Source organism: Phyllostomus hastatus, unplaced genomic scaffold (assembly GCF_019186645.2).
Source record: "Phyllostomus hastatus isolate PE091 unplaced genomic scaffold, TTU_PhHast_1.1 phas_contig_64, whole genome shotgun sequence".
NCBI classification, from domain to species: domain Eukaryota; kingdom Metazoa; phylum Chordata; class Mammalia; order Chiroptera; family Phyllostomidae; genus Phyllostomus; species Phyllostomus hastatus.
Genome location: NW_025333928.1, coordinates 532,684 through 543,453, shown reverse-complemented (window position 1 = coordinate 543,453; position 10,770 = coordinate 532,684).

The following is a 10,770-nucleotide window of genomic DNA, read 5'->3' as shown; positions in this document are numbered from 1 at the left end:
ATAATGGTAATACGTGCTCCAGTCTGCCAAAATTCTACTCAGTGAACTCCTTCCAGGAGCCAACACAGAATAGCCCCTATTGATTTGGACATACAGACCTAAAGCTATGACTGCAGGCAAGCTGGGAACACAGAAGCAAAACCTGAATCCACAACTCCATTATTCCAAAGGGTATTCACAAGCAAGCCTACTACCAACTAATCTCACAAATGGTGGCCCCCAAGCAATGGCTACCACGAAATTTGACCAGTTCTCACCCAGACCCTAGTTCACAGCCTCAAAATTCAGGTGATCCTTCCTCCTTCACAGAGTCTTTTCCTTTTACAGACCTATTTCCTTTCCACCTGCCAGGCATGTTTAAGCAGCTGATACCACTAGGGGGTGTGTAGAGAAATTCCCAGCAACTAGAAGACTCTACAGTTCCACTTCCTGGGCAGGGTCAACCTTCCATGAGTGGCCAGGGTCCAAGTGGAATTGACATTTCTTGTTCCAAAGCCCACCAGTAAGGGGACAAATACTACCACTTACTGCCCACCATGCAAATCTCTAGAGACATAGTTTGGTGGAAAGGAGGGGAATCTTTTATTTAACAATCATAACAAAGGTAAATGGAAAAAAGTAGATATTTAAATATTTGTAACAATCATATACCATATTTTGCCATGTATATTGGACATTTTGCCCAGATTTTTGAGGGAAAAATATGGATGTCCATTATACATGAGTAGTACTAATTCTGTATATATATAAATGTTTTTATATATGCAATATATTATTAAATTATTTTTATTTTAAGTATACTTTATTGATTATGCTATTACAGATTTCCCAATTTCTTTATCCCCTTTATTTCCCCTCCACCCTGTATACCTCCACCCTCCAGCATCCCCCCCTTAGTTCATGTATGATGGGTTGTACATATAAGTTCTTTGAATTCTCTGTTTCCTATACTGTTCTTAACTTCTCCCCATCTATTTTATGCCTACCAATTATGCTTCATCTTCCTTGTATCTTTCCTCCCCACCCCTGAAAACCTTCCATGTGATGTCCATTCCTCTGATTCTGTTCCTGTTCTAGTTGTTTCCTTAGTTTTATTTTTGTGTGTGTGTGTGTGTGTTTTTAGTTTCAGTTGTTGATATTTGAGTTTGTTGTCATTTTACTGTTCATAGTTTTTGATCTTCAATTTCTTACATGAGTCCCTTTAACATTTCATATAATGAGGGCTTCGTGATGATGAACTCCTTTGACTTGACCTTGTCTGGGAAGCACTTTATCTGTCCTCCCATTCCCTTTCATGACATGGAATACTTCTTTCCAGCCCCTTCTTGCCTTCAAGATTTCTTTTGAGAAATCAGTTGATAGTCTTATGGGAACTCCCTCATAGACAACACTCTCCTTTCCTCTTGCTGTTTTTAAGACTCTCTCCTTATCTTTAATCTTGAGTAACTTAATGATGATGTGCCTTGGTGTGTGTCTCTTTGGGTCCAATTTCTTTGGGATCTCTGGGCTTCCCTGGAAGTTTTCTCCAGATTGGGGAATTTTCCTTCATTATTTATTCAAATAAGTTTTCAACTTCTTGCTCTTGTTCTTCTCCCTCTCACACCCCTATGATTCTGATATTAGAGCATTTAAAGTTGTCCCACAGGTTCCTAATCCTCTCCTCATTTTATTGAATTCTTGTTTCTTCATTCTCTTCCAGTTAGATGTATATTTCTTCCTTCTGCTCCAAATCATTGATTTGAGACCCAGTTTCCTTCCCTTCAGTGTTGGTTCCCCATATATTTTGCTTTATTTCACTTTGGGTAGCCATCATTTGTTCCTTCACTTTGCAACTGAGTTCAATCAATTCTGTGAGAATTCTGATTACCAGTGTTTTGAACTCTGCATCAGATAGGTTGGCTATCTCCTTGTGGCTTAGCTGTTTTTCTGGAGTTTTGATCTGTTTTTTCATTTGGGTCATATTTCTCTGTTTCAGTGTGCCTGTTATGTTATAAGGGGGGGGGGGGAGGCAGCCCTCTTTGCTGCATTTTGGCACTTTCTGTGGAGGTGGATTCAGAGAGGGAACAATGCCATTTGCTTCCTCCACTCTAGCCCACTTTACAACAAATTCACCTGTGAGACTGGAAGTTTCTCCTGCCATTTCAAACCCTACAGTAGTGTACAGCTAGTTTTGAGTCTTTAGTTTCCCATTCAGCCAGCCCACCTCACTCACATAGTTTGCCACCTTGCCATGCATCCTTTCAGCTTGACTGCAGCTCTCCTGTTTCTGCCTCTCTACTGGTAGATTAATGTTTAACTCCTTGGTTGTCAGAGTTCCATGCTTTTTGATTTTCTGGCATTTGTTGGTGTTTATTGTTTTTACATTGATTGTTATCCTTTTGGTTGTAGGAGGAAGCAAGGCATTTCTACATGCACCTCCATCGTGGCTGGGACCTTTATATAAATGTTTTTAATTCTTTTGTTTATGCTTATGCATTAAAAGTGTAACTCTAGAAACCAATAACAATATTCATATACAAAATAACTCCCGCAGAGTTCCGGCCAAGATGGAGGCATAGGTAGAAACCCTTTGCTTCCTCACACAAGCAAAAGGAGAATAACAGCAAATCTAAAATCAATTAACAACCAGAAGTGCCAGAAAAATCAAACTGCATGGAACTCCGACAACCAAGGTATTTGTTGGTAAGGTAACCAACACCTTGGTTGGCAAGGTAATAAACAGTCAATCAGACTAACCAGACCAGTAAGATGGGAGAGAACCTGTGGCAAGGCAGCTGACTGTTAGGGCAGGGCTGGCTGAATGAAAAATTGAGACTCGGAGCTGACTGTAGATTATGACTGGAGACTATGACTGGAGTTGCCACAGTGGAAGAAACTCCCAGTCTCACACGAGTTTGTTGGAAAGTGGGGCTAGAGCTGAGCAGGTGGGTTACATTGTTCCCTCTCTTTCCCCTCTCCCACAGGCAGCACTGCAGGACAGCAGGGAGGATTGCCCTGCCCTGGTGAATACCTCAGGCCCTGCCCCCTTACAACTTAACAGGTACAAAGAAATATGGCCCAAGTGAAAGAACAGATCAAAACTTCATAAAGAGAGCTAAGTGATGAAGTGATAGCCAACCTATCTGATGGGGAGTTTAAAGCCCTGGTAATCAAAATGTTCACAGAACTGAATGACCTTGGCCAAAAAAATGAAAGAATAAATGAAAGATACCCAAAGGGAAATAAAGCAAAATATTGAGGGAACCAACAGTGAGAGGAAGGAAACTAGGACTCAAATCAACAACTTGGAACAAAGGGAAGAAATATATATCCAACCAGAACAGAATGAAGAAACAAAAATTCAAAAAAATGAAGAGAGGCTTAGGAACCTTCAGGACAACTTTAAACATTCAAATATATGAATTATAAGGATGCAAGAGGAGAAGAACAAGAGCAAGAAATTGAAAACTTATTTGAACAAATGAAGGAAAACTTCCCTAATCTGGAAAAAGAAATAGACTTCCAGGAAGTCCAGGAAGCCCAGAGATTCCCAAACAGGTTGACCCTAAAGAGGAATACACCAAGGCACATCATCATTAAGTTACTCAAGATTAAAGATAAGGAGAGAATTTTAAAAACAGCAAGAGGAAAGGAGAGTGTTACCTATGAGGGAGTGCCCATAAGACTATCAACTGATTTCTCAAAAGAAATCTTGAAGGCAAGAAGGGGCTGGAAAGAAGTATTCCAAGTCATGAAAGGCAAGAACTTACATCTAAGATTACTCAATCAAAGCTCTCATTTGGAATGGGAGGGCAGATAAAGTGCTTCCCAGATAAGGTCAAGTTAAACGAATCCATCATTACCAAGCTCTTACTATATGAAATGTTAAAAGGACTCATGTAAAACATCGAATATCAAAAACTATGAACAGTAAAATGACAACTAATTCACAACTATCAACAAATGGACCTTTAAAAAAAAAGAAAATCAATGAAAACAAAAACTAAGGAAACAACTAGAACAGGAACAGAATCAGAGGAATGGACATCACATGGAGGTTTTTCAGTGGGGAGAGGAAGGGAGGAATGGGGGAAAAGGTACAAGGAAGAAGAAGCATAATTGGTAGGCATAAAATAGATGGGCAAAGGTCAATATATTATAGGATACAGAGAATTCAAAGAACTTATATGTACAACCCATGGACATGAACTAAGGAGGGGGGGATGCTGGACTTTTGTGGGGTTCAGGGAAGAGGGAGGATAAAGGGAGAAAATTGGGAAAACTGTAATAATATAAGCAATAAAATACACTTTAAAATAGTAATAATACCCTGGAATATGATCATTGGTTTTGCTTCTAAATATAAATAAATAAATAAATAAATAAATAAATAAATAAATAAATAAATAAATGTATTAAAAATTAAAATGGAAGATTTTTTTCCTGAAAGTTCAGGCCAAAAGCATGGGTGCACATTATACATGGCAAAATACAGTAACGAAATAACGGCTATTTTCTGCCTCAAAGCTTGTTTCCTCTAAGACATCTATGGAAAAATCACCCTGTTACTTTGCCAGCTCAGTTCAATCTTAAGCCAGTAACTTCTTCTCTCACCCAAAAGTATCTTAAATGCAGTGGCCTCCAGTCACTGTCTAGCTTCAGGCATCTTTTGGAGTCTGTGTGTCCAGCCCTCCTACCTGTGGCACACTGTCCTCTTGCCACCGCTGCTCACAGGCCTGTTCTGGTGACCATTGGTAGGTCAGTTCATAACCATTAACAAGCCCCCACCAGGTGAGGGGTGTGGAGCCTGCAGTTGTTGACAGGTCCACACAGGGGAAGGACACAGGCCAGCTGATGATAGGCCCATGCTGTGTTGTAATGAATTTTTAATTTTGACATATGGGGTTTTCTGCTAACAGTGTCAAGCCCCCTCTCCTCTGTCCCTAATGCCTGGGGCCTAGGACTTCCCCTCATAGCTAGGAAGGAGTGGAGATCAAAAGGAGCCATGTTTCCACATGCTCCATTTTTTAATGAATCTCCTAACTTCCAGAATCCCTTGCGTACCCCAGCACCACTCAATCTCTTCCCTATTTCTAGAGTGGGGTCCCCTGTTACAGCTCAGGTTGGCAGGCCCTGGGAGCATGGCAGAGTAGCAAGTCCTGCATCTCTCCCCAGCACAGGAAGCTATGGTGGCAGCTGCCTGCTGAATTACCAGCATAGACCTATCAGTGGTCATTTTCAACCACTGCTGCTGCTGCTCCACCTACTTCTGCCTGAACAAGTTATCAGACCCAATGTGCAAGGAGGAGCTTACCCTTTCTCCTGCATGGGAAGCAGTAGTAGCGGCCACCTGACTACACCCATGCCTCTCTCATGAGCATGTCAGTCGCAGTATCCAGTTTCTGCTGCCACTCTCCCTGATCCAATTGAGGCAAGCTTAGTGTACTTAGTGGTGCTGGTTCTGGAGGCAGCACAGCCGGCAAAGAGGTATAAAGGGGAGAAGGCCCATGGTGGCAGGTCCTGGGTGCCATGTGGTCAGGCAGAAAGCCCTGTGCCCCTCTCTCCACATGAGAAGCAGCAGCAACTGGAGCTGTGCTGCATAGGACACATCAGAGGGCAGCAGCTGGAGGAAGAGGAGAACACGCCAGTGAGCAGACAACTGGATGCACAGACGGTGAAAGCCAGACAGCAACTGGAAACCACCTAAGCCACCTATGTTTCTTAAAGGATGGTGCTTTTGGGTGGGGAAAGAGGTTCCTGGCTCAACCTTGAATTGAGCCAGTAGAGGGTAGCAAGGTAATATTCTGTGGGAAACAGGCTTTGAAGGATAAACCTGTCATTATTTCAAACTGTATAGACTTTGAAGAAATGATTCCTTTCCTTTCCACTGAACTCTGCCTCCAGAGTTTTTTCCTGTTAAGGGTAGGACCCCACTGGTTGTTCACAATTCCTCCCATATGACATTTGCACCCCTGGGCCTGCACACTGGTAGTATCCTCTGCCCGCAGCTCTTGGCCCAGGTATGTGCACTTTCACTCTCATCCCCTTCAAGTTTTCACTCAGACATCACTTTCTCAGCTGGGCCTTTCCCATCTACTTTATTCAAAATGGTAACTGCCTGAATCTACTACCTCCATCCAGGTACTCCCTGTTCTCTCTAGGCTTTATTTTTCTTCCTAGGACTAATCACCTTCTAAATTTCATTTAATTTACTTTACCTAGCAGGTAGTAGGTGTTCAGAAATGATGGATGAATGAATAAATGAAGGGCAGTTATTATTATTAGCATCATCATTATTACTGTTAGAATTTGTAGTCTCCAGCAAATGTGCAGCCTTGCTCTTATCAAATGTCATTGGAGTGATGTAGAGATCCAATTGCCTGAGTAACAAGTCAGTAGTACACCCACCTCCCTGAACATAGATTGTATTTAGATCTGACTGAAAATTCAGAGATAAGGAAGGTTGTCTGGATTCAGTAAAAGTATTGGGCACAGGGGAAGAGCACTTTGAAAGCTAAGGAGATGGTTCCTTGTAGCCAAGTTTGGCAGGAGGGAAAGCACCTGTCTTTGTAGAAATGGGACACCCTGGCCTGGATAGGAAATTACACAGAGCCACATGGGAACAAAATACAATGAAGGATGAACACCCAGTGTGCACCTGTATTCCTACAAAGGCAGGCAGTTAATGGGGCCAACATGCTGAGTTCCTCCTCCATCAGTAGGACTTTGAGCCAATTCTAGGAATAAGGAAAATGTTCTGAAGATTAAATGAACTTGAAGTTCCCATAGGTCCTAGAGACTGGGAGTTTGCACCAGGTTTAATATGGAAAAAATAACAATTTTGCATTTAGAAAGTCAGAGGTCAGCTTATACATGCTACACATTGAAAGTTTCAGCACAATATCTGGTAGATAATTAAGTATGTTAGCTATTGTTTACTATTCATTGAATTAACAAATATGTATTGAACTCTTGCATTGTGGCAGGCACTGCTCTAAGTGCTGGGGATATGATAGTACCAAAAACCTATCTCCTTGTGGAATTTATATTCTAGTGTGTATATATGGGGAGAGAGGTGGCAGACAGTGACTCAATAAAAATATTGAATGGTAATGATATGGATGTGTTAATTAACTTAATTATGGTAATCATTTATATCACAATTTATACCTTATATGTATACAATTTTATTTGTCAATATACATCAATAAAGCTGGAAAAAACAGAATATATTTAAAAGTATATTAAATGTTAAAAAGTGATAAAAGTTAAGAAGAAAAGTCAAGCAGAGAATGGGGACTAGTATTGCCAGGTGGGAGAAGGATGTCATTGAAGGAACCTTGTACTGAGACCTCGGGCAGTGAAGCACAGCAAGGAATGTTCTGGCACAAAGGCAAGAAGCAGTGCTGGCTGGGCCAGGTTTCAGGGCATGTGAGAGACTGTTAATATTCAAGAACTGTGCAAGTTGATTGTTAACATTTTGGCATCTTGAAATTGGCCATAGTGGAAATATTTAACCACAGATATTAGCAGACACTTCGAGGGAAGACATATTTGTTGTTTTCAGAGAAGCCAGTGACCAGAAGTCCTGCTACAATCCAGAGCTTCAAAAAACAAACATAGCAGGAAGACCAGTGTGGCTTCTCATACAGTTGTGGTTGTTTGTTTTTGCTGTTAGTAGTAGTAGTAATAATAAATTTACAGAGTTGTGCAGTCATGACCAAAATTTCAATTTCTGTTGTCTCACAGAGACCCTTTGTGCCATGGACCCAGCCCCAGGCAACCACTAATCTGCTTTCTGTCTACTTGCTGGAGGGTTGGAGCAGAAACAGAAAGGGAATATAGCTTGACTTACATTATTGCCACTAATGTATCTTTTCTGCTAACAGGTGATAAAGTTTCTGTTCTTTCTCAGATTAGGTTGTAACCTGAATTTTCAGGGAAAACATCCACAGGTCTAGGACACCATCCAGGCACTTGAGCTGGAGTTTAACCTCCCAGACACTGTCAGCTGTGAGAAAAGCTGGCTGAGACCACTCTTACCAGCTTGCAAATGTGTTGACCAGTGGCAGCGACCCTGGCCTCTGCTGGTTTCAGGCTCTGTCTTCTTTTGGCTGTGTTTGCAGACAAAGTTCCCCGTGGGAGGCTGAGTCAGAAAATTGCCCTCACCAGTTGTTGCAAGTGTGTGTTCATAATATAGTCTTTCCCATAAGTCAGCCAGGCAATTGCTCAGCTAGCTGCCTGTTGAACAGCTCAGCACCAATGAATACATAAGAGTCACACATAGTAACTATGCTATTCACTCAGCTTTTATTGAATGCAGGTTCACTCAAAGTACAATATCAACATACATTAATATCCTACTTACACACTAATGGAGAAATATAGCATGCACACAGAATAGTCAATGGGGGATAACAAACCCAAGTCCCAGAGTCTTGAGGTCCAGGAGACAGCACAGTGGGCAAGAGTTGTCAGCACCTTGCAAGGAAGAAGCCAGCTGGGCAGGAGGACAGGTGAAGTCCACAGTCCAGCAGGGCAGAGCCTCTGGTGGCTGATGCTAAGGGAGATCAGCATGGCATGGAGCAGCATTCTGGTGTGTGGAGCTCAGCTGTCTTAGCAGTGTTCTGGGGCAAGCCTCAGTTGTACATTGAAAGTGGTATACTCCACCCTTCTGGGTCTTTTGATAAGTGTCTGGGCACCCCTGATGCCAAGTGGAGAATTTCCCCAGAAGCCTATCCATGGGTGGTTCCACTCTGCAGACACGGTTGTTCTGATCATGTGTGCAGAGATATCTTAGGTGTGTCTGCTTGCCAGATGAGTCTGCTCTGACTTAGGTAGTCTCCCTCTTGAATCAAAGTTTCATGACTGATGGACAGTCATTTTATTTGACACAAGTGACTCCACTTTGTTTTATTATATACTATCTTGATCAGACCAAATGCCATTTTATTGATCTTGCTCTCCACACCAGTGTTCTGAAGAACTTGAATATTTTACAGGCATTAAGGCCTGCATTCAGCTAAAACAGCATAAAACCCTTTGGCATTTATTTTGTTCAAGAACAAGGTACTGCAGAGAAAAATCCTTTGGTGACAGGTGTCACCTGCCCCTGAGACCTTTGCTGATTCAGCCATGCTGAAAGCAGCCTTGGGCACTTGAAAGGTGGTGTGGGGATTCTAATTAACAGCTGATAAGGGGCCCAAGGAACCCAGGGATGGGAGGCAGAGGACAAGGCTTTGGGAAGAGTTCTGGAGAGGTGAGGAGTAGTGGAGCCAACAGTCAAGGTAGGGGAGTCTAAGGTCACAGGCCCAGGGCTGGTGGACACAGCAAAGGACTCTCTGAGAGGTGAAACTTGGAAGTTACTTGTCCCCTTTTAGCCTCACTTTCTTTATTTATAAAATAGAAAAAATAACCCTTACACTATACAATTGTTATGAGGCTTTAAGGAAATAATATTTCATAAAGCACTTTACAAATGCTTGGGACACAGGAAGCCTTCAGTAGATGGCAATAATTGTTGGTTATTGCCTCAGTTTGTTTGGGCTGCTATACCAACAATACCATATACTGGGTGGTTTAAACCACATTTATTTCTCACAGTTGTTGAACCTTGGAAATCCAAGATTAAGGCACCAGAGGCAGATTTGATGTCTGGTGTGGACTCACTTTCACATTCATAGATGGCTTTATTTTCATTGAGTTCTCACTCAATGAGAAGGAGCAAGAGAGCTCTCTGGGGTGTTTTTTGTAGAAGTTGCACTCTCAAGACCTAACCCCCTCTCGAAGTCTCTACCTCCTGATATTATCACATGGGGGTTAGGACTGAACATATACATTTTGGGGAAACACAGACATTTACTCTATGGAAGCTATTATTGCCGTATTCTGGGATTCCCGTTAAAGTGCCGAGTCTAATTCCACAGTGTCAGGTGAGGTGTGAGGAACTCTTAGGTGACATTAATGGTGCTAGTCCACAGACCACACTTTGAGTGTTAAGACACTAAAACTGTGTTGTCCAATACAGTGGCCATAGGCCAATTGTAGCTGTTGAGTACTTGAAATGTGGCTCATCCAAACTGAGAAGTGCTGGTAACTATCAAATACACCTTAGATTTTGAAGACTTGCTGACAAAAAAAAAGTAAAATAGCTCCATAATAATTTATTTTTACATAGATTACATGTTGAAAGAATACTCTATAGCTGGTTACATAAAATATATTAATGTACAATTAATACATTAATTAATATATAGTTAATTTTACCCATTTCTTCTTTGACTGAAGCTACTAGAAAACTGTATATTATATGTGCCACTCACATTATATTTCTATTAGACAGCTCTGTTCTGGAGCTTTCTCCAATTTTGTCAGGCCAGTTCAGAATTTGCCTTAAGAAATGAACTCTGAGCTACTGACCTTAGATCTACAGAGATTCACAGGTAGTAACCTTGGGTTTAGAGAGGAGAGATGACCAAAATCACACAGTGGAACTAAGGCTGATCTACAAGTCAATATGTAATATAGTCACCATCATGGCTGAGGACAGTTTCTCTCTCCAACCTCAGTTTCTCCCCAAAGCCAAGAATTCAGAACAATGTTCTCTCCCCTGTCTTTGGTGACAGGAAGAAGGCAAAAACATGAGGCTGTGGCTGAGAGGTCTGGTCCACCCAAGCACTGAGGAGTGCCAAGGGATTCTGTGGGACCTCATGGGCAGCCACCACCTCCACCTGTTCCTCAGAAGATTGTGCTCACCTGGGAAGCCATCAACCTGAAGAGGCAACAAGTGCC